Source organism: Pleurodeles waltl, chromosome 2_1 (genome assembly GCF_031143425.1).
Source record: "Pleurodeles waltl isolate 20211129_DDA chromosome 2_1, aPleWal1.hap1.20221129, whole genome shotgun sequence".
Taxonomy (NCBI): domain Eukaryota; kingdom Metazoa; phylum Chordata; class Amphibia; order Caudata; family Salamandridae; genus Pleurodeles; species Pleurodeles waltl.
In genome coordinates, this window is record NC_090438.1 from 306,458,958 (window position 1) to 306,479,653 (window position 20,696).

Genomic DNA, 20,696 nt, shown 5'->3' on the forward strand with positions numbered 1-20,696 from the left:
GTGTTGGTATGTAGCTGGGCTTTTAACCACGCTCACCTCATGCCCATCACTATCACCCGTTCGTGTGCTTGCCTTTCAAAAATCCTTTGTTTTCGTTGGTAACTGCTTTAAGTTTGTCCTCCCTTAGGGCAGTTTTGTTACCGCCTTCGCCATCGAACCTGTTACATGCATAATTGCACTTTTGCCGATAACTTTGACTGCAAGCAAACTTCTTTTTTCTCTCTTCTCCGCACTCAGCGTGGTGCTTTGAATTGAGTTGCCTATGTCAACTTACTTTTTATTTTCAGTTTGTGTGGCAGGAAAAGTCCAGTACAGGATGCAGTGTACAGCAGTGGGGCAGCCTGCTGTAGCCACTAGCTAATTTCACTGTGAGTGAGGGCATTCTGCCCTTTCACAAGAAGCACATTTGCACACAAAGTTGTTACCTTGAGTGCCACGAACTATTATGACAATGTTCTTTTTGTGTCCAAAAATATTTTCCCTTTTTCCAACATTTTTGTTTAATATTGATGGCTCAGCAACACCCACAATTGTTTCTAAGTTCAACTTTTTTTTTAATATTTGAGAAGGTCCAGCAGCTACCAAATCAATATTTTATAAAACCCACTGCAATATAAAACAAGCATCAACTAATGCCAGACTGATTGGCTTTGCCAGTGCTCGTTTTACTTGGTGGAACTCTGCCTATAAATCTCGACATGTCTCTTGCTTTCCACTTTGAGTTAACCTATGAGAAACTAAAAATACCTGTTCTCTGTAGAATCCTTTGCAACCTCACCTCCAAACCAATGCTGCTGTTTGGATCTGTGGCCTGCATGATTTTCTACTTGCGTTGAACTGTAGCTGTCATCTTTTACTCCAGTTTCCACTCCAGATTTGGTTTCACAACATGAAATAGCTTTCAGCCACCTGACAATAGGTTAATGATTAAAGAATATTGTGACTGTTATTAAACCAGGCATTGGCAAAGGCAATAGGTTTAGCCTATTTGAGAACTATTGGCATTGCCAATGTCTTTTAGCCATAATGTACAGCACAGTGGTGTAGAGTGAAGTGCAGTGCAGTAGAGTAGAGTGGTATAGAGTGAAGTGACCTGGAGTGTAGAATGGTGCAGAGGAGCTTGGAATGGCATAGAGTGGAGAGGCGTAGAGCATTGGTTCTTAACCTGTGGGCCAGCGACCCCTGTGGTCTGCAAGACCTACTCAGGGATGCCTCAAGTAGTTTAACAAATTAAATAGTATTACAATTAAAGTGTATGGAAATTAAGAAGCAAATTTGAAAACCTTTTCTATTTTTGATTGCAAAATAAAATATTTCAGTATCCTGGCATTTGTTTGGTATATACTTGATGTTATATTTGTGCGTATTGTTTTGAGGTCCAAATCACAGAAATTACTTGGGACCTGATTTCAAGTTTGGCGGGTGGCTTAGTCCGTCACAAATGTGATGGATATCAGAGCCGTCTACATCCCAACAAAAGCAAGGACAACAGTTTTACAACAAAGGGTCTTTCAGAGAACCTTACAAGGGAAACAACTTTAGAGGTAGAGGTAAATCCACCACCCCAAGAGGTTCCTCCACCTCAACTAAACGGTGACTTTCTGCACATCCCCAAACAGTATACATCTCCTGTGGGAGGAAGACTGGAATATTTCTACCCGCAATGTCAAAATATTACAACAGATCAATGGGTGCTGTCAATTATCCAGAATGGTTATTGCCTAGAACTCATCTCTGCTCCACCAAACATTCCCCCTTGCTCGCACAGGCTTGAACACCTAAACTTATTAAAAGATGAGGTACCATCACTTCTTCTCAAGGATGCAATAGAGATGGAACCTATATCTCAACAGGGTGTAGGGATATATTCTCTATACTTCCTTATACCAAAAAAGGATGGTATTCTCAGACCAATCCTGGATCTCAAAAACAAGACTACATGACAGCATTAGATCTAAACGATGCTTACTTTCACATTCCCATGCATCCAGCACATCACACATTTCTAAGATTTGTGATAGCAGGCAAGCACTACCAGTTCAAAATGCTACCCTTTGGAGTAACAACAACACCAAGGGTATTCACCAAATGCCTCGCAGTGGTTGCAGCATACCTCAGAAGGCAACATATACATGTTTTTCCCTATCTGGATGTCTGGCTCATAAAAGCCAGCACCATTCAAACCTGTCAACAACAACACACAGTACATAGTGGATACCCTACTCAGTCTAGGGTTCAAAATCAATTACCAGAAATCTCATCTGCCATACAGCTCAAATACAGCCGTATCTGGGAGAAATTCTGAACACTCAGTCAGCATTAGCATACCCAAACCTAAAGAGAATTCAAGCTTTCCACAATCTCAACTACAATACAATCACACTTACACAGTAAGATTTATCATGAAACCTTTGGGAATGATGGCATCGTGCATAGCAATAGTACCCAATGCACATCCAAACATGAGACCCCTACAACAGTGTCTCTTGCAACAATGGTCTCAACACAGGGTGAACTTAATGATCTAGTGTTGTTGGAACACCAAACGTGCAAAACTCTGCAATGATGGAATCACAAGAACTTATCAAAAGGGCGGTCATTTCAGGACCCTGTGCCCCAGATCATAATCACAACAGATGCATCAGTGATAGGTTGGGGAGCCCATCTTAACAACCTAACCATACAAGGGTAATGGGACTCAATTCAACAAACTTATCACATAAATCATTTGGAATTGCTAGCAGTGTTCCTAGCACTGAAAGCTTTCCAGCCACAGATCACGCACAAAACAGTGTTGATGAGGACCGACAACATGACCACAAAGTATTATCTGCAAAAATAGGGGGAGACTCACTCCTCTCAATTATCCCTTTTAGCACAGACAGTTTGGAAATGGGCAATTCACAATAGCATTCAACTACTAGCAGAGTATATCTGAGGGATACACAACCAACTAGTGGACCTCTTAAGCAGGACGCAGCAACAAATACACAAATGAGAGATTCACCCACAAGTGATTCAACAATACTTCCACATGTGGGGAACCCCATATTTAGACCTCTTCGCAACAAGCGAAAATGCAAAATGCCCAATCTTCTCATGCAGGTACCCACACCCTTGGTCCAAGTGTGGTGCTCTATGGATCAATTGGCCAGGGATATTTGCTTATGCTTTCCCCCCTCTCCTGCTAATTCCATTCCTGGTCAATAAGATCTGTCACACCTCCCTCACTATGATAGTCATAGCTCCCACTTGGGCACGTCAACCCTGGTACACAACACTGTTACATCGGTCTGTAGTTTCACATCACAAGGTCCCAAACAGACTGGACCGATTGACTCAAAAAAAGGTCAAATTAGGCATCCCAATCCCAGTATGCTCATCCTGGCGATTTGGCTCCTGAGGTCATAGAGTTTGGATATCTACAGCTTCCAACAGAATGCATGGACATTCTAAAAGAAGCACAAAGTGCTATGCAGCTAAATAGAAACGTTTTGTATATTACTGTCATCCCAAAAATATTGATCCTCCTAATGCATCAGTACAGGATATTATCTGTTATTTGCTTCATATACAAAAAGCAAATCTTGCATCCTCCTCTATTAAAATTCATTTAACAGCAATAGGGGCTTACCTCCAAAACAGACAGCATACTTCTCTGTTTAGGATCCCGGTCATAAAAGCTTTTATGGAAGGCCTTAAAAAAATTATTCCAACTAGAGCTGTACTAGCTCCTGCCTGGAATCTTAACATTGTGCTGATAAGACTTATGGGTCCACCATTTGGACCCATGCATTCTAACACTCTTCAATTTCACTCATGGAAGGTTGCTTTCCTAGGTGCAGTTACTTTCTTAAGGAGAGTTAGTGAAATTCAGGCATTCACTTTAGAAGAACCTTTCTTCCAAATTCACAAAAAATAAAATAGTACTTAGGACAAGCCCGAAGTTGCTACCTATAGTAGTTTCACCATTTCACATTAATCAGTCAGTTGAATTGCCAGTCTTCTTTCCACAGCCAGATTCATTTGCTGATAGAGCTCTTCACACTCTTGATGTTAAAATAACTCTCATGTATTATGTAAATAGAACAAAAGATTTGAGGAAATCTAAACAACATTTATGTGGCTTTTCAGCAACCTCATACGGGTAATCCTATTTCAAATAAGGGATTAGCCAGATGGATAGTAAAGTGTATTCAATCTTGCTATCTTAAAGCTTAAAGACAGCTATTAATAACTCCTAAAGCACATTCTACTAGAAAGAAAAAAAGGTGCGTCAATGGCATTCTTAGGAAATATACCAATGGCAGATATATGCAAAGCAGCCACATGGTCCACACCACACACAATTACTAAACACTTCTGTGTGGATTTTTTATCTCGCCAACAAGCAAATGTTGGTCAAGCAGTGCCTAAAACACTATTGCAAACTACTCCAACTCCTACAGGCTAGCCACCGCTTATTGTGGGAGGGGACTGCTTTTCAGTCTATGCAAAGCATGTGTATCTGCAGCTCCATATGCCATCATGCAGAAAATGTTACTTACCCAGTAGACATCTGTTTGTGGCATGTAGTGCTGCAGATTCACATGTACCCTCCCTCCTCCCCGGAACCCTGTAGCTGTTGTAGTACTTTCTTTATGTAAATATGTATATACACTGCAGGGACATCTTATTTTTTATATATACACACATTTCTTCACTCCTTACTTCACCCTCTTGCGGGAAAACAAACTAACAAATGACTCGATGCCCATGCGCACTATCACCGAGAGGAGGAGTCACTCGATCTTGTGACTCAAAAAAGCTTGTTCGAAGAAAAACATGGTACACTCCGAGCCCAACACTAGATGGTGGACTTATGCAAAGCATGTGAATCTGCAGCACTACATGCCACGAACAGATGTCTGCTGGGTAAGTAACATACATATATATATATTTATATTAATCTCCCACATTCATCCAGCACTGACGGGAGGCGGTAGTGGTTGTCTGTGTAGGGCGCTGGCAGCCCTGTAATATGTAGCAACAGGACCTTGAAACAAGGACGACCACAGACACCAGTGTGCAGGATACAAAATACTCCAAACAGTTTATTGGCAAACTTCCCCAACGTGTTTTGGCCGTAGCCTTGATCTCCATTGATGTTCGTTATTGAGGACACCATTTTTAAATGTGTAATATATAGAGACAGGAAAAACAGACTTCCATAAACTAAACACAAACGTTGGGCACACAAAAGGAAATTCTGTACATTGTAACATATTACAGAAATGCTATTGTGCTGATTTCAGATCCAGTGTTGCTACAATAAGCAAATAGACCACTGTACATAAATATGAGAATATACGATCAATACATATATTTTTTACAACTTGTAACATGCTTAAAAATGTGATAATATATAAACGAGTACATTAATTAGAAAAACTTACTCTAATCCATTAGCTCAAAATGTTTAAATAATGTTTTATAATCAACATCATTTCACAGCACCATTGCAGATAATCCAAATATTTGTGTGACTACAGCCGCCACTTCTAAATGTTAGTTCAATAGGAAATTTGCTAAAATCCTTGTATTGTTGTCTCCATAGGGCCAATAATCAACCTGATGAACAAAGTAAACCAGATATATGCAGGGGTGTGGAATTCCTGTAGACCAACGCACAGGACATATTGTTTGGGGTGAAGGAGAACTAGTTTTCATGTTTATTTTGTCTTTGGGACAAGTAGGCCCAACCCCATGCAGCACAAACTCTTTGGCTGCCAGTTTACAGTACTACATTATTGAGCAGGGAAAGGAATTGTCTGCAGTTGAGGCAGTATTTGTGTTCTTAAAAAAATGGTGTTCAAGCTTGAATTTATGGTTCATAAATGGAAAGCTTTTGATACTAGGGTGAACGCTCGGTTATAAGCTCCGACTGCAGTACTGACAGTGGATCCAGTAAGAAAATATGTGCACACACATTTGCGAAGCTTAACAATGTAAGGGTACATGTACTGCTCCCAGAATGCTCTCTGATTAGATGCACAGCTTGAAAGCAAGATTTACGGTTCTTTGCTTTCAAAATAAAATGTTTAAAAAAAAAATGCAAACAGGAAAAAAAAGGTTTTGCTAACTTTTAGGTACTATTCTTTGAAGCATCATTAAGGGAAAATGTTCTGATGCATGCTAGTATCTCCACAAATACTCATAATGGAAAATCAGTTAAATCACTTTCATTAACCCCTTAGCTGCTAGGCCTTTTCCCCCCCAGTGCTGAGCCCTTTTTTGGCTATTTGGGGTAGTTCGCGCTTAGGGCTTCATAACTTTTTGTCCACATAAGCTAACCACGCCAAATTTGCGTCCTTTTTTTCCAACATCCTAGGGATTCTAATGGTACCCAGAGTTGGTGGTTTCCCCTGGAGGAGACCAAGAAAATAGCCAAAAAACAGTGAAAATTTTGTTTTTTCCAAAAAAATGGGGAAAAAGGGCTGCCGAAGAAGGCTTGTGGTTTTTTCCCTGAAAACGCCATCAACAAAGGGTTTCTGGTGCTGAAATCACTATCTTCCCACCTTTCAGGAACGGGCAGACTTGAATCAGAAAACCAAATTTTTCAACACAAATTTGGCATTTTACTGGGACATACCCCATTTCTACTATATTTGGTGCTTTCAGCCTCCTTCCAGTTAGTGACAGGAATGGGTGTGAAACCAATGCTGGATCCCGGAATGCTAAACATTTATGAAAACTAGACAAAATTCTGAATTCAGCAAGGGGTCATTTGTGTAGATCCTACAAGGTTTCCCTACAGAAAATAACAGCTGAAATAAAAAAATATTGAAATTGAGCTGAAAACAACAGCCATTTTTCTTTATGTTTTACTCTGTAACTTTTTCCTGCGATGTCAGATTTCTGAAAGCAATATACCGTTTTGTCTGCTGGACTCTTCTGGTTGCCGGGATATAAAGGGCTTGTAGGTTCATCAAGAACCCTAGGTACCCAGAGCCAATAAATGAGCTGCACCCTGCAGTTGGTTTTCATTCTATACTGGGTATACAGCAATTCATTTGCTGAAATATGAAGAGTGAAAAAGAGGTATCAAGAAAACCTTTGCATTTCCAAAATGGGATCAAGATAAGGTTTTGAGGAGCAGTGGTTATTTGCACATCGCTGAATTCCGAGGTGCCCATACTAGCATGTGAATTGCAGGGCATTTCTCAAATAGATGTCTTTTTTACACAGTCTCTTATATTTGGAAGGAAAAAATGTAGAGAAAGATAAGGGGCAATAACACTTGTTTTGCTATTCTGTGTTCCCCCAAGTCTCCCGATAAAAATGATACCTCACTTGTGTGGGTAGGCCTAGTGCCCGCGACAGGAAATGCCCCAAAACACAACATGGACACATCCTATTTTTTTTATAGAAAACACAGCTGTTTTTTCCAAAGTGCCTACCTGTAGAATTTTGGCCTCTGGCTCAGCCGGCACATAGGGAAACCTACCAAACCTGTGCATTTCTGAAAACTAGAGACCTAGGGGAATCCAAGGAGGGGTGACTTGCGGGGCTCGGACCAGGTTCTGTTACCCAGAATCCTTTGCAAACCTCAAAAAGTGGCTAAAAAAACAAGTTTTCCTCACATTTCGGTGACAGAAAGTTCTGGAATCTGACAGGAGCCACAAATTTCCTTCCACCCGGCGTTCCCCCAAGTCTCCCGATAAAAATGATACCTCACTTGTGTGGGTAGGCCTAGCGCCCGCGACAGGAAACGCCCCAAAGCGCAACGTGGACACATCCAAATTTTTGGAAGAAAACAGAGGTGTTTTTTGAGAAGTGCCTACCTGTAGATTTTGGCCTCTAGCTCAGCCGGCACCTAGGGAATCCTACCAAACCTGTGCATTTCTGAAAACTAGAGACCTAGGGGAATCCAAGGAGGGGTGACTTGCGGGGCTCGGACCAGGTTCTGTTACCCAGAATCCTTTGCAAACCTCAAAAAGTGGCTAAAAAAACAAGTTTTCCTCACATTTCGGTGACAGAAAGTTCTGGAATCTGAGAGGAGCCACAAATTTCCTTCCACCCGGCGTTCCCCCAAGTCTCCCGATAAAAATGATACCTCACTTGTGTGGGTAGGCCTAGCGCCCGCGACAGGAAATGCCCCAAAACAGAACGTGGACACATCACATTTTTTCATTGAAAACAGTGCCTACCTGTGGAATTTGGCCTCTAGCTCAGCCGGCACCTGGGGAAACCTAGCAAACCAGCACATTTTTGAAAACTAGAAACCCAGGGGAATCCAAGATGAGGTGACTTGTGGGGCTCGGACCAGGTTCTGTTACCCAGAATCCTTTGCAAACCTCAAAATGTGGCTAAAATACCACGTTTTCCTCACATTTCGGTGACAGAAAGTTCTGGAATCTGAGAGGAGCCACAAATTTCCTTCCACCCAGCGTTCCCCCAAGTCTCCCGATAAATATGATACCTCACTTGTGTGGTTAGGCCTGGTGCCTGCGACAGGAATAGATCACACAACGGTCAATGTTGGTCCTTACGTGAGGCAGCTGTTGACCCTGGGGTGATCCATTCCTGACACAGGCACTAGGTGTAGGCACTCAAGTGGGGTAGTGTTTTTATCAGGACAGGTGAGGAGTCACTGGGTGGTAGGAATGTTGTGGATCCCAGCATATTCCTGTAGTTTGTGTGACAGAAATGCGAGAAAAATAGAGTTTTTTTTCAACATTTCAGCTTTGCAGGGTATTCTGGGTAAGAAAACTTTGGGGAATCCACACAAGTCACACCTCTGTGGACTCCCCCGAATGTCTAGTTTCCAGAAATGTTTGGGTTTAGTGTGTTTCTCTATATGGCCGCCGAATCCAGGACCAAAAACACAGGTGCCTGCCTTACAAAACCAGTTTGTTTTGCCATAGACAATTTTGATGTCTCCACAATATGATTTGGGTGGTGGAATTTGGGGCTGAACTAAATTGGTGAGCTCCCAAGAGAGCACTCTCTCTCTGCTAGCCGCCGCATTCACCTGCTCTCTGGGTTGGCCTAACCCACTATTACCCAGTTGCACGAACAGCTTGCGAAGGGACAGCAGGACTGTCCTCATCACCTCCCTCATAATGTACTGGAAGAGGAGTTTTCAAATGGGACTCCTCTGACTGAAAAATCACTCCCAGAGTCTGCGCCATTGTCCTATCCCTCAGATGCTGTCTCAGTATCGGATGTCTCAGTCTCTGATCCTATGTCAGAGCGGTCCTCTATAACCCAAGTGCAGGCAGCAGTCATCCATCAAGATGCCATCTCTGCTATTGGCTAAACTGTTGCTCTAAAACACTAGCCTACGTAGACAGTCACAAAATCGATGGTGTGTGTGAGATACGTGCAACAGTAGAGGCCACCTTACCTGCGCTTCTTCCCTCAATCAGCACGTACTTTCAAGACACTCAAAAAACACCTTGTCACATACCATTCGTCACAGTCTTTAGCACCTCCTGCGCCCAGTCCAACAATCATTATTGGTGCTCCCACTCCCTCCTCCTCGGATTCCCTCATTACCACCCAGCAAAAGTGCCCTTCATCTCCATAGACTTTACTAATGTACTCAGCTATTTACATAAAATACAGATGTGCTCTTTGCAGTAGGCATATAAACCTTCTGCGCTTCTTTATGGCACTAAAACTGCCACTAGACAAGTCGGACCCTTTTCCCCCCAGGGAAACCACACACATATTGACAAAAGTGATGTATATATGACAGCCAACCACCTGAAACTCAACTCAAGCAAAACCAAAATAATCCTCTTTGGCCCACACAAAAACACCTGGGACCCCCCATGGTGGCCCACCACGCTAGGCCCTGCACCCACCCCCGCCAACTACGCACGCAACCTCAGCATCATCCTAGACTCCTCCCTCTCTATGACCCAACAAATCAACGCTCTTACCTCCTCATGCTTCAACAAACTCCGTATACTGAAAAACATTCAAATGGATCCCCACAGAGACCAGAAAAACTGTCACTCACGCACTCATCAGCAGCAGGCTTGATTACGGAAACGCCCTCTACGCCGGCACCACTCTAAAACTCAAGTGCAAACTACACGCATCCAGAACTCCGCAGCACGACTCATCCTTGACCTCCGCCGACACGAACACATCTCTCCACACCTCAAATCCCTCCACTGGCTCCCCATTGACAAAAGGATCACCTTCAAGATCCTCATCCTCGCACACAAATCACTCCACAACACAGGCCCTGCCTACCTCAACGAGAGTCACCTTCCACACCCCCACACGAAACGTCCGCTCAGCTGACCTCTCTCTCGCCTCTGTCCCCCGCATCAAACACACCACCACCGGGGGCAGATCCTTCTCCTACATTGCACCCAAAACCTGGAACGCACTCACAACCCACATTCGCAAGACCCAAAACCTACTTCTTTTCAGGAAGGGCCTCAAAACCTGGCTTTTTGAACAGTGAACCTCCTAGCCCCTTTCCCTCCCCCTGTCCCCCCCCCCCCGCAGCGCCTTGAGACCCTCACAGGTGAGTAGCGCGCTTTATAAATCTCTTTGATACAGATCTACCTATATATATATATCTATAGATATCCATGTACCTAGATATATCTATCTACATAGATATATATATATATATATAGATATATACATATATATATTTTTTTAGTTGCTGTATGGTTTCCTTGGGGGCCAAAATGGCCCCCAGGGAAACCCTACAACATCTAAAAAAAAAAATTGCCCCCACATGGGGTCACCCTGCCCACGGGCGACCCCCTGTCATTTCATATATTATTTTTTTTTTGAAGAAAAAAAAAATCCCCTGGGGGGGGCACCTACCTTTTTTTTTAATAAAAAAAATTATGCCGGGGGGGGGGGGCGGCCCGTTTTCCGGGGGGGCCGGCCCGTTTTCCGGGGGGGGGGCGGCCCCCAAAAGTGAAATCCCTGGTGTCTAGTGGGGTTTCCTGGCCCCCGATCGCAGCTGTGCTGCGATCGGGGGCCAGGAAACCGTTTCAGAAGGCCTCGTAAGAAAGGGGAGACTCTCCCCTTTCTTACAAGGCCTTTTCAAAATGTTTCCTGGCCCCCCCGATCGCAGCTGTGCTGCGATCGGGGGAGCCAGGAAACCTGAAAGTGTTTCAGGAAGGCCTCGTAAGAAAGGGGAGAGCGCTGACGTCACAAAGGGGCGGGTGGGGGGCGGGGGGAGACACGGTAGCTTCCGTGTCTCCCGGGGGTAGTAAAAAAATAAAAATAAAATCCTCGGGCGCGACGCACCCGAGGATTTATTAATGCCCTTCCTGGTGTCGGCCACTGGTCGTGACCCGCACCAGGGAGGGTGTGTGGGCGTCGGCCAGTGGCCGACGCCCGCACTCAAGCGGTTAATCTGAAAACATGAAAATAAACAAGCATTGGTAAAGCCAATAGATCCAGAGTTGATGGTCAGTTTTTTGGTTTTGTCAATGCGTGTCTTATTTTGACATATCTTTTGTAAAACTTTATTTTTGTGGGAGCTGCCAGGCCCTCACCATTGTAACAAACAATGGTAAAAAGCAAAAACGTTTTGATCTCAAAAAGCACACATTGCCTCAGTAGTTTCTGGCACCGAACAAAACTACTTTGTGTGCCAAAATGCTCCTTGTGTAAGAGCGGATTGCTATCAGTCACACTGAAGCCAGCCAATAGCTGTAGAGAGAGAAGGTTTTTTTGCTTTTTTTAAAACTGTCTTGGTTAACACCCCCCAACTAAGTAGGGGTCCAGCTGTCAAAGGGAGTCATAAGTGCACACATACTGTATGTCTTTGCATTGGAGCAGATTTACATATTTAATGGATTCACATGAATTTGAAGACGTATACCAGGAAATCGTACTTCTAGAAAATATTTGTGAACTACATTTTAGTACAAGCAAATATGCATGTGTAGATTTCCTCATGTGAAAATACGTTGAGAGTTTAGAAGTTCACTTTCCCTTTAACCACTTTTTTCCAAACCCTGGAAGTTTTACTTCAGCCCTTTTCAGGAGTAACTTTCCAACCTTTTTCAGTTTTGTGAAAGATTAGGGAAGACCTTTGTGAAAACCCATAAAAAAATGCAAGGTAGTAGGTTTGCACAGACTCAAAAGGGCATTCCAACCCTGGAACATTTGCTTACTGCTGCCTTCAGACCCCAGTATATAGATCTGCAGGAAGATAGCAAAATAAGGAAATTGCTAGTATTCAAGCCCCTACTATTGTACTAGCCCTGGCATAATCTGAGAGGGTATTATCAGAGCTCTTTTATAATGAGACTGCTGCCATAATGTGTCACGCTCTACATGGTACCAAAGGGACAAGTAGATTTTTTTTTCACGGGACAAGTAGATTTATGAAGCAACATGTCCCATGGACAAGTAGATATTTTATTAAATTACACACCCCTGTACATGCATAATACCAAATGTTCGTTGATATATTTATGGAGCCATAATTCATCCTTAATTATTTCAAAGCAGTATTTGTAAATCATTGTGTGAATTAACTACATTGTTGACTAGAGAAGTGTCCATATCCAGATAGAATAAAATCATAAACTGTAATGCAATCTGAGGTAGCAAGGAGGTATATAAACTGTGTAGGATAATTTGTCACACAAATCTAAGCAATATCAAATGGTTTTGGGGAGAATTATCCAATTATCTGTTAACATCACACTTCTATATGTCTTGCCCTTGTGGGCCTATATATAATAATCATCTCCATCCCATGTGGGCTTTATTACGAAATTACCTTGTTAGGTTCAAACAACAAGTGCCAAATGGAGTTCACACATAATTATATGAACTGATAAATCATGGTCCTACAACCAATCATGCTGAGCTACCTCCCTGTCTAGTTCAATTGAATATCCCTCAGGTTCAAGACGAGCTGATGTCTAAATAAAAATAAAACAAATATTTGATTAGATAAAACCTCAACTCACAGAAACAAACCAAAAATATGATTTCCGCAAGAGAAACAATCAGTAACTCTATCGGCTGTCTGTGGAGCAGAGTGGCGAGGCAGCACAGAGTGACATGGGGGCACAGAGTGGAATAGAACGTCAGAGTGGAGTGATGTGGAGGGGTAGAGTAGTGTAGCACAGAGTGAAGTCAAGTATTGTAGAATGGAGTGAAATAGAATGAAGTAGTGCAGAGTGTCAGAGTAGTGTGGAGTATAGAGTGATTGTGGTGAAGTGTGGAGTGTAGCAAAGAGTGGCGTGGCATGGAGTGTTGTGGAGTGGCATAGAATGCGGTGGCCTAGAGTGAAGGAGAGTGCCATATAGTGGCGTAGAGTGGAATGGAAGAGTTTGCAGAGTGTAGTGTACTAGAGTGGCCCACAGTGAAGTGGCACAGACTGGCGTGGAGTACAGTAAAGTGGTGTGGAGCCGAGCAGCATGGAGTAGAGCGACTTGGAGTGGAATGGAGAAGCGTGGCGCAGAGTGAATTAGGGTGGTATGGAGTATAGTGCCATGAAGTGGTGCGGAGTAGAGTAAAGTGGTGTCGAGTTTATTAGAGTGTAGTTTATTGGTATGGAGTGGGGTAGATTGGAGGGTAGCAGACTGTCGTGTCATTGAGTAGAATGTTGTAGAGTGGACTGGTAGAGAGGAAAGTTATGTGGAGTGTGCATGGTGTCGTAGCACACTTGTCATTGCAGACAACACATTTACATTTTAAATTACCATCACATTTGTACATACATTCAGTTTTACTGGTAAAACTAAACAGCACACAAATGATGTGTGGGAATAAAGTAAAATCTCTGTAGTTGAATGGTTAAACTTGTCTTTATAGACAGCAGTGGCCAAGATGTGCCCAGCATTGTCCACAAGTACGCCTATTTAGGGAAACGCAGAGTCTAAATTCTAGCGTGCTTGGTGTTTGTAGCTTAGAAAGTTTACAATGTTGAAGTCGGTCTGCTGCCAGTGGACTAGTTGACAGTGGGTTTTTTTGCGTCTGCACAAGAAATGAGCAGCCCTTAGATAGCCAGTGGTTCTTTATTTCTCAGCCTTGTATAAGACTGCGGTCTGGGTCACCTTGCATATATTTAAGCATAACACAAACACATTAAGTAGACAAAGGACTGAGCGCAATTGCAGAAAACAATGAAAAAACAACAGTGGTACCATGGGGCCTATTCAGCGACACATTTTGGAGTGTTAAGTTGGAGATCACCCACTCCGCCCACATCGAAGGAATGGATAGTGGCAATGACAAACTGCTGCACATGAACGTGTCACCTATAATTTGAAGGGCCAGGCTGCCCTAATTACACTGATTTGGACACCCCTTCTCCCTGGAACATTAAAATCCGGAATAGTCTTCTCATTCGCAGAGCATTCATAGAAAATATGCAACCCATCCATGGAAAATTTGCAGACTACGCACTAGCACATTCATAGAATAAACCCGCACATCCACGTATATTCCCCTTTTAATTTAGACTGATGCCCTTCACATCATGTTGTATCATCTCGCCCTCTCTCATCCATTTCTTCATCTACAAACTCACTCACCTTTCCGCTAGCCCTACTGTAGACCCTTCTCCTCCTCCCCACTATAATCTATTAGCCCCCCCCTCTCTATCTTTCCTCCCCCTCCTCCTCCTTCCCTTACTCAGATCACGGCGCTGGGTGCCTCTACCATAACATCCCCTCCCCTCCTATCCCTTTCCGCCCGCCCGCCCCTTCCCTCCTCCACTTTATACTATTTGTTGCCTCCATAGATCTTCTGCTCCTCTACTATACTCTTGCTTGATTCACCCTGCTGCCTCTGCCTTATCTCCTGGTCATTATTCCTACATACCTACCCAAACCTAAGGTTTGGCTGGCAGAATAAGGGATCCATGAGCTACCCATAGTTCTCTCCCCCCTCTTCTCCTCCCCGCTGCCAGTACCATAACCTCCACGTTGACCGGGATAGGCCTGTGAACAGATCGAATAGGCTGATAATCTCTGCCATAAGCTATTGCACCCTTTGACTCCCAGACACTGCATACTAATACACCATACATACACCCTCCTCCGGGTGTGTCCCTATTCCTATCTCAACACCTTCTCACTCTCCCCACCCCATGGCTACCCGCCTTCCCACTGCCCCCCTTTCTTTCTCTTTCACCTCTCTCGCCTTTTTTCCCCTTTTCCCTCCTTCTGGATGCCTACTTGTTGATTGCCCATGTTTATGTCCTAGTTTTTGGTATGTACTACACATGGTATTATAATATGCCTTGTATACATGTATGTTTCTGATTCTCAAATGAAAAATTGGAAAACAATAACAAAAAGTACAGTTTCTCTTTGAGAGCAGATTGAAACTTGGAGTTTGGGGTCTCTGAAATCACAATTCAAAAATACATGTGTTAGTGAAGTTGGTTTTAAGATTGTGTGTTTGAAAATGCCACTTTTAGAAAGTAGGCATTTTCTTGCTTTAACCATTCTGTGACTCTGCCTGTTTGTGGATTCCCTGTCTGGGTCAGACTGACAGTTGGGTTGTTTGTGAATATCCTCTAGATAGTGACACAAAGGGAGCTGGAGTGTAGCCTGCATATCCTGATGAGCCATCTGAGCTCCAGTGGAGGGAGGAGTGGTCACTTACACCTGAATGGGCTGTGCCTGCCCTCACACAATGCAGTCTCCATTCCCTGGTGTGTGTCTACGGCCTGGTCTGGGCAAGGCAGAATCTTGTGAACAATGGAGACTTTCCTTTGAGGTTTGCTTGCTTCAAAGGCAGAAAGGGGTGTATAATTAGTGGACCTAAAACCTCTGCAAATTAGATCACTTCTGGAACCAAGAGGAACCTTTGCCAAGGTGAAGTGCTCCCCCTGTCAGTGGCTGTGCTTTGTTGGGCTATCCTGCTGTTGCTGCTTCTGCCTGTGAAAGGGGACAAAGATTGGACTTTGTGGTGTATTCCTGCTTGTGAATAATCTCCAAGGGCTTGGATTGAGCTTGCCTCCTGTTTTGAAGTCTCAGGGCCTTCAAAGACTTCCTTTGCCAGCACCTGGACTCTCCGATGAGACTCCTGCCCTGCCAAGTGGTGCTCTTTCCAGTCCCTGGGCTCTTGAGAGTTGGAAGTTGGCAGAACAAGGACTGAAATCCAAGTACAGAACACCGTGCGGGGTAATTTTCGACACACCTCCTGCAATGCGGCCTGGTGATCGACACATCGTGGCTGGAGAAGCGACGCAGCACCCGCTTGTAGCTGCTGATAATGGTGCAAACCCCACGCAGTGTGGTTTTCCGACACCGTGCAACCGTATTTATCACGCATAGTCGCTGGGCGTCAAAATCAGCGTGAACCTTCATGGATTTGAGGTGCCTGTCCGAACTCAATGCATCACTCTTGCGGGAGAGAAAAATGACGCATCGATGCCCGAAGAAGAAAGCATGCACAGCCTCACTTGTGAATAAGGAATCAACGCATCCCAAACTCTTCGGACGCACGCTGCATGTGCGGCTTTATTTTTGACGCACCACGTACTTTGTGTAACATCAACGTTTCCATTGTTTTCTATGGAGTAAGACTCTTACTCATTTGAAAATTCATCTCTTTACTTGTGTCTGCTGAATTTTTGTCGTTTTGGTCTTGTTTGATTTAGATAAATATTACCTATTTTTCTAAACCAGTTTGGTGTACATTTTGTAGTGTTTTCATTGTATTACTGTGTGTATTGGTACAAATAATTTACACATTGCCTTTGAGATAAGCTTGACTGCTTTTGCCAAGCTACCAAGGGGGTGAGCAGGGGTTATCTTGAGTGTGTATCATTGCCCTGACTAGAGTGACGGTCCCTGCTTGGACAGAGTGCAAACTGACTGCCAACCAGAGACCCCATTTCTAACGGTGACAAATTCCGCTCTGCATAACAACTGAAAGAGTCATCACAACAGCCCAGTCAATCTATCTTATCAAGTTTTGGTAACCCACTCTGCCTGTAATTCAGTGTTGTTGATCGACTGTCACCCAAGGATCTCCCTGTGCAGTGCCTGGCCGATCAACTGTTGGGGTTAGTAGAATTCCCCATGGGGAATGGAAAAATTTTTTGGGCCAGTAGGGAGGGTCCTACCAGCAGAGTAGCAACTGCACCAGTGAAAACTTGTGGGAGAAAAGGAATAATGATTGTAATTATGGTCTAAGATTTTGCACTGTCCCACAAAGATTTGATTGAATGACTCCCCCCATGTATTGCTCATCAGATCTGAGTCTGCCATGCTGACTGAAGGAACACTAAAACTCTCAGATATCAAGTGATAGGCTCAAACAAGGGGTGATAGTGTTGTTATGTTGAGAGTTACTCTTTACAGTGTTAACCACAAAAAAGTAATAAAGTTTAAAAAAAACAAGGGGTGACAGTACTAGGTGAAGTGTTACATTATAGCTGCTCTTGTTAGTTTCTCCTAACAGCTTGTGGACAATCCAGCCAACGTTTCCTTGTGTTGGTCATAGGTGTGCATGAGAGGAAAAGTTTAATTTATCACAAAGCAAACTTAATTTTGGCAGAGGTATGGTGAGGTTATCACCAAAGAAAGTTTTGCCTTTGTTTCCAGTTACTCTGCCATTTTGAACCTTATTCTGTATTATATCCGAAGCCCCTAGAGCTCAAATACTTTTTCGCTTTGATTCAGCACTTGCAGGAAAGCAAATGCCACCTTTTGCATATGTATGGGTGCAAGTCTTTTATATGCAGCAATTCACGCTGAACTGCTGGAACCAGCTCAGCAGTTTTTATGTCTGAGTCTGCTAGTGCATGTGCTAGCGCATGCATCTCGCTTGTGAGACTCCGCTTTGTACAGAAGAGGGCTTAGAGCCTGCCTATTGCTTACAATTTGTTGGCTTACATGTGGGTCTTCTTTACAGCCTTGTAATTTGTCACTATAGGCCAAACCTTATCTTCGTTTCTCTGTGTGGAGCAGGGACCAAGCACTGATTGACTCAGCCTAATAAGTGTCCGTCCACGGCTTCTGACGTGATTGAAATACTGTTTTGTTCTTATTAACTTCTAGTGCCCTGCGAACAAAAGGCTTGTGACTGGCAAAAGCGTGCCCAGCAGGTCAAACACAATGGCAGTTTTTTTTTTAATTTTTTTTTTTATTGCTAACTTTCTTTAATTTTTCCAAGTCGTGAGTTCTCACTTGGCACTCATGTTTTCTTTTGTTTTTGCTTGTGGGCACTGTTCTCATAAGATGACGATTATCTTGTTCTAAATATTTCAAAGCTACCTTGTTTCTTTATTATGTGTAATTTCTGAAATTCTACTTTAATACGTAATCATGCAGTCCACCCCAATCCACCCTCCCCACACCCATCCACCCCACTCCAACCAAGACTACTCACCCGAGTCCAGTTCACTCCAACCCACCCCACTCCTCCCAACCTACCCCAGTTTTACATGCCCCCACTCCAATTCGGAACAATCTGCCCCACTCCAGTCTGCTCTACTCCACTCCAAAATATGCCCCACTCCACGGCAAAACAGTATGCCGTACTCCACTCCAAAACAATCCGCCCAATCCAGTTTCCCCCCTTCCAAAACAATATGCCCCACTCTAATCCACTCCAATCTGCCCCACTTTAATCCAAGACATCCTGCTGCACTCCAGTCCCAAACAACCCACTCAAATCCCCACAAATCTGCCCCACTCCATTTCACCCCAGTCCAATCCAGTCCACCCCACTCCAATCTACCACAGTCCACCTTACTACAATCCAGTCCACTCCACCCGCTGCAGCCCACCCAGTCCATCACACCCCATTTCAATCCACTCCACATCAGTCCACCCCATGCCATCCACTCCATTCCAACCCACTCCATTCCAGTCCATCCCATCCACGTCTAGCCCCTCCCACTCCAATCCACCCCCTCCCACTCCAGCCCACCCAACCATCCCACTACAGTCCAACCCTCCAACCCCACCCCAATCCACCCACCCACCCCATCCCAGTTCAGTCAACCGCACTCCAATCCAATCTTTTCATCCTACGCTACTCCAGTCCACCCCAATCCAGTCCATCCCACCCCAATCCAGTCCACCTCAACACAATTCACACCACCCCATCTCATTTCAGTCCTCCCCACTCCTGTCCAATCCACCCCATCTCAGATCCAGTCCACCCGACTCCAATCCACCCCTCCAGCACATCCCATCCCAATCCACCCCACCCCATTTCTATCCAGTTCTCCCATCGGCCTCATTCCAGTTCTCCCATGTGCCTCACTCCAATTCACCAAACACCAATCCACCCTCTGCAGCCCACCCACCCCATTTCTATCCACCGGACTCTTGCCCAACCCACCCCACCCCATTTTGATCCACCCCACTCCACCCCCTCTACTCCAGTCCACCCTTCTGTATCCCAGCCCAGTCGACCCCACCCCAGTTCAGTCAACCGAACTCCAATCCAATTGATCCCCAGTTCAGTCAACCTGACAACAATCCAATCCATCCACCCCACCCCTCTCCAGTCCACCCCACTCCATTCCAATCCATCCCACCCGAATCCATCCCACTATACTCCAGTCCATCCAACTACCATGCAAAACGCATTGCCAAAGCCAGTAGCTCTTCTATAGGCAAGACCTATTAGCTCGGCCAGTGATTGTTCTATTTGTGTAGTTTTTGAGAGGGTTGTCCCCATGCTCCTAATCACAGCCATGGGTTGTTCCCATGCTCCTTCTCATTACAGTCATGGCCCCTCTATCTCTGCTCCGTGGCATTGATAATATTTCACCACCCAGCGTTGCTGATACATTTTTGTAGTTGTTGCAGTGCATGCACCAAAATGTCCAGTGCAGTGGCCTACACCGTGGAAAGGCTGCATGCGGTCTTTCTCAGTCTTTGAAAGTGCAGCATGATCATAGGACTTTTGAAAAGGCTCTGAAATTTGTTATAGAAGGACTGTGTTAGGCTGGCCTCAGGTCTGTTTTTTTTTTTTATTTTTTTTATTTTTTTAAGTATGGCTGATGCCTAAATTAAAAAAAATCTGAATAAACTATCTTCTATACATATATCATAGGTTTGTCTGTTTTCATTACATTTGCTATTTCATGCTTAATTGTGTAAAAGGCTTTCTTAGCTACATTTGTTGTTACAGCATCTTCCTTCACTTCCTCACTTTTTCAGAGTAGCTTATTTTAATTGTAATACTTAATGAACTAGTATTCTACTGAACACGCATTACCTGTGCGAGATAGTTGGCTAAACCAAATAAAATTTGAGTGTAACATATTTGGTAAATTTACATAATGTTTACAACAAAACACACTTTGTTTCGATTTTTTCTTGAACTCGAAGTGAACAAATGTATTTTCAGTTTTGGCTTTTTTTTTTATTCATCTACTGTTGAGTGGTTTCAATGTTCTCCAATTGTAGACATAAGATGGTTACTACCATATACACTGCCAACATCTGAACCCTAATACCTCTTTACTACCCCATACACTACCCACCCTTGAGCCCTACAAACTCCTTACTCCCCCATACACTACCCAGCCCTAAAAACCCTTACTAACCCCTACAAAACAAAAACTAAAAATCCCTACCACTCTTAGTACTACCCACTCCTGAAACCTAAAAACTAAATTGTGCCCCTGCAAAGTACCCGATGCTGAACTCTAACGCCTTACTACCCCATGCATTGCCAACCCCTGAACTCTAAAAACTTCTTACTACCTTTTAAACCTACCCACCCCG

At 43.9% G+C, this 20,696-nt stretch overlaps 1 protein-coding gene across 4 annotated transcripts in view; it reads left to right on the forward strand.

Moving 5' to 3' along the window:
- The window catches only part of KLHL13 (kelch like family member 13), a 368,477-nt gene that overhangs the window by 326,771 nt on the left and 21,010 nt on the right, over window positions 1-20,696 (forward strand). The gene's annotated exons all lie outside the window — the stretch shown is intronic.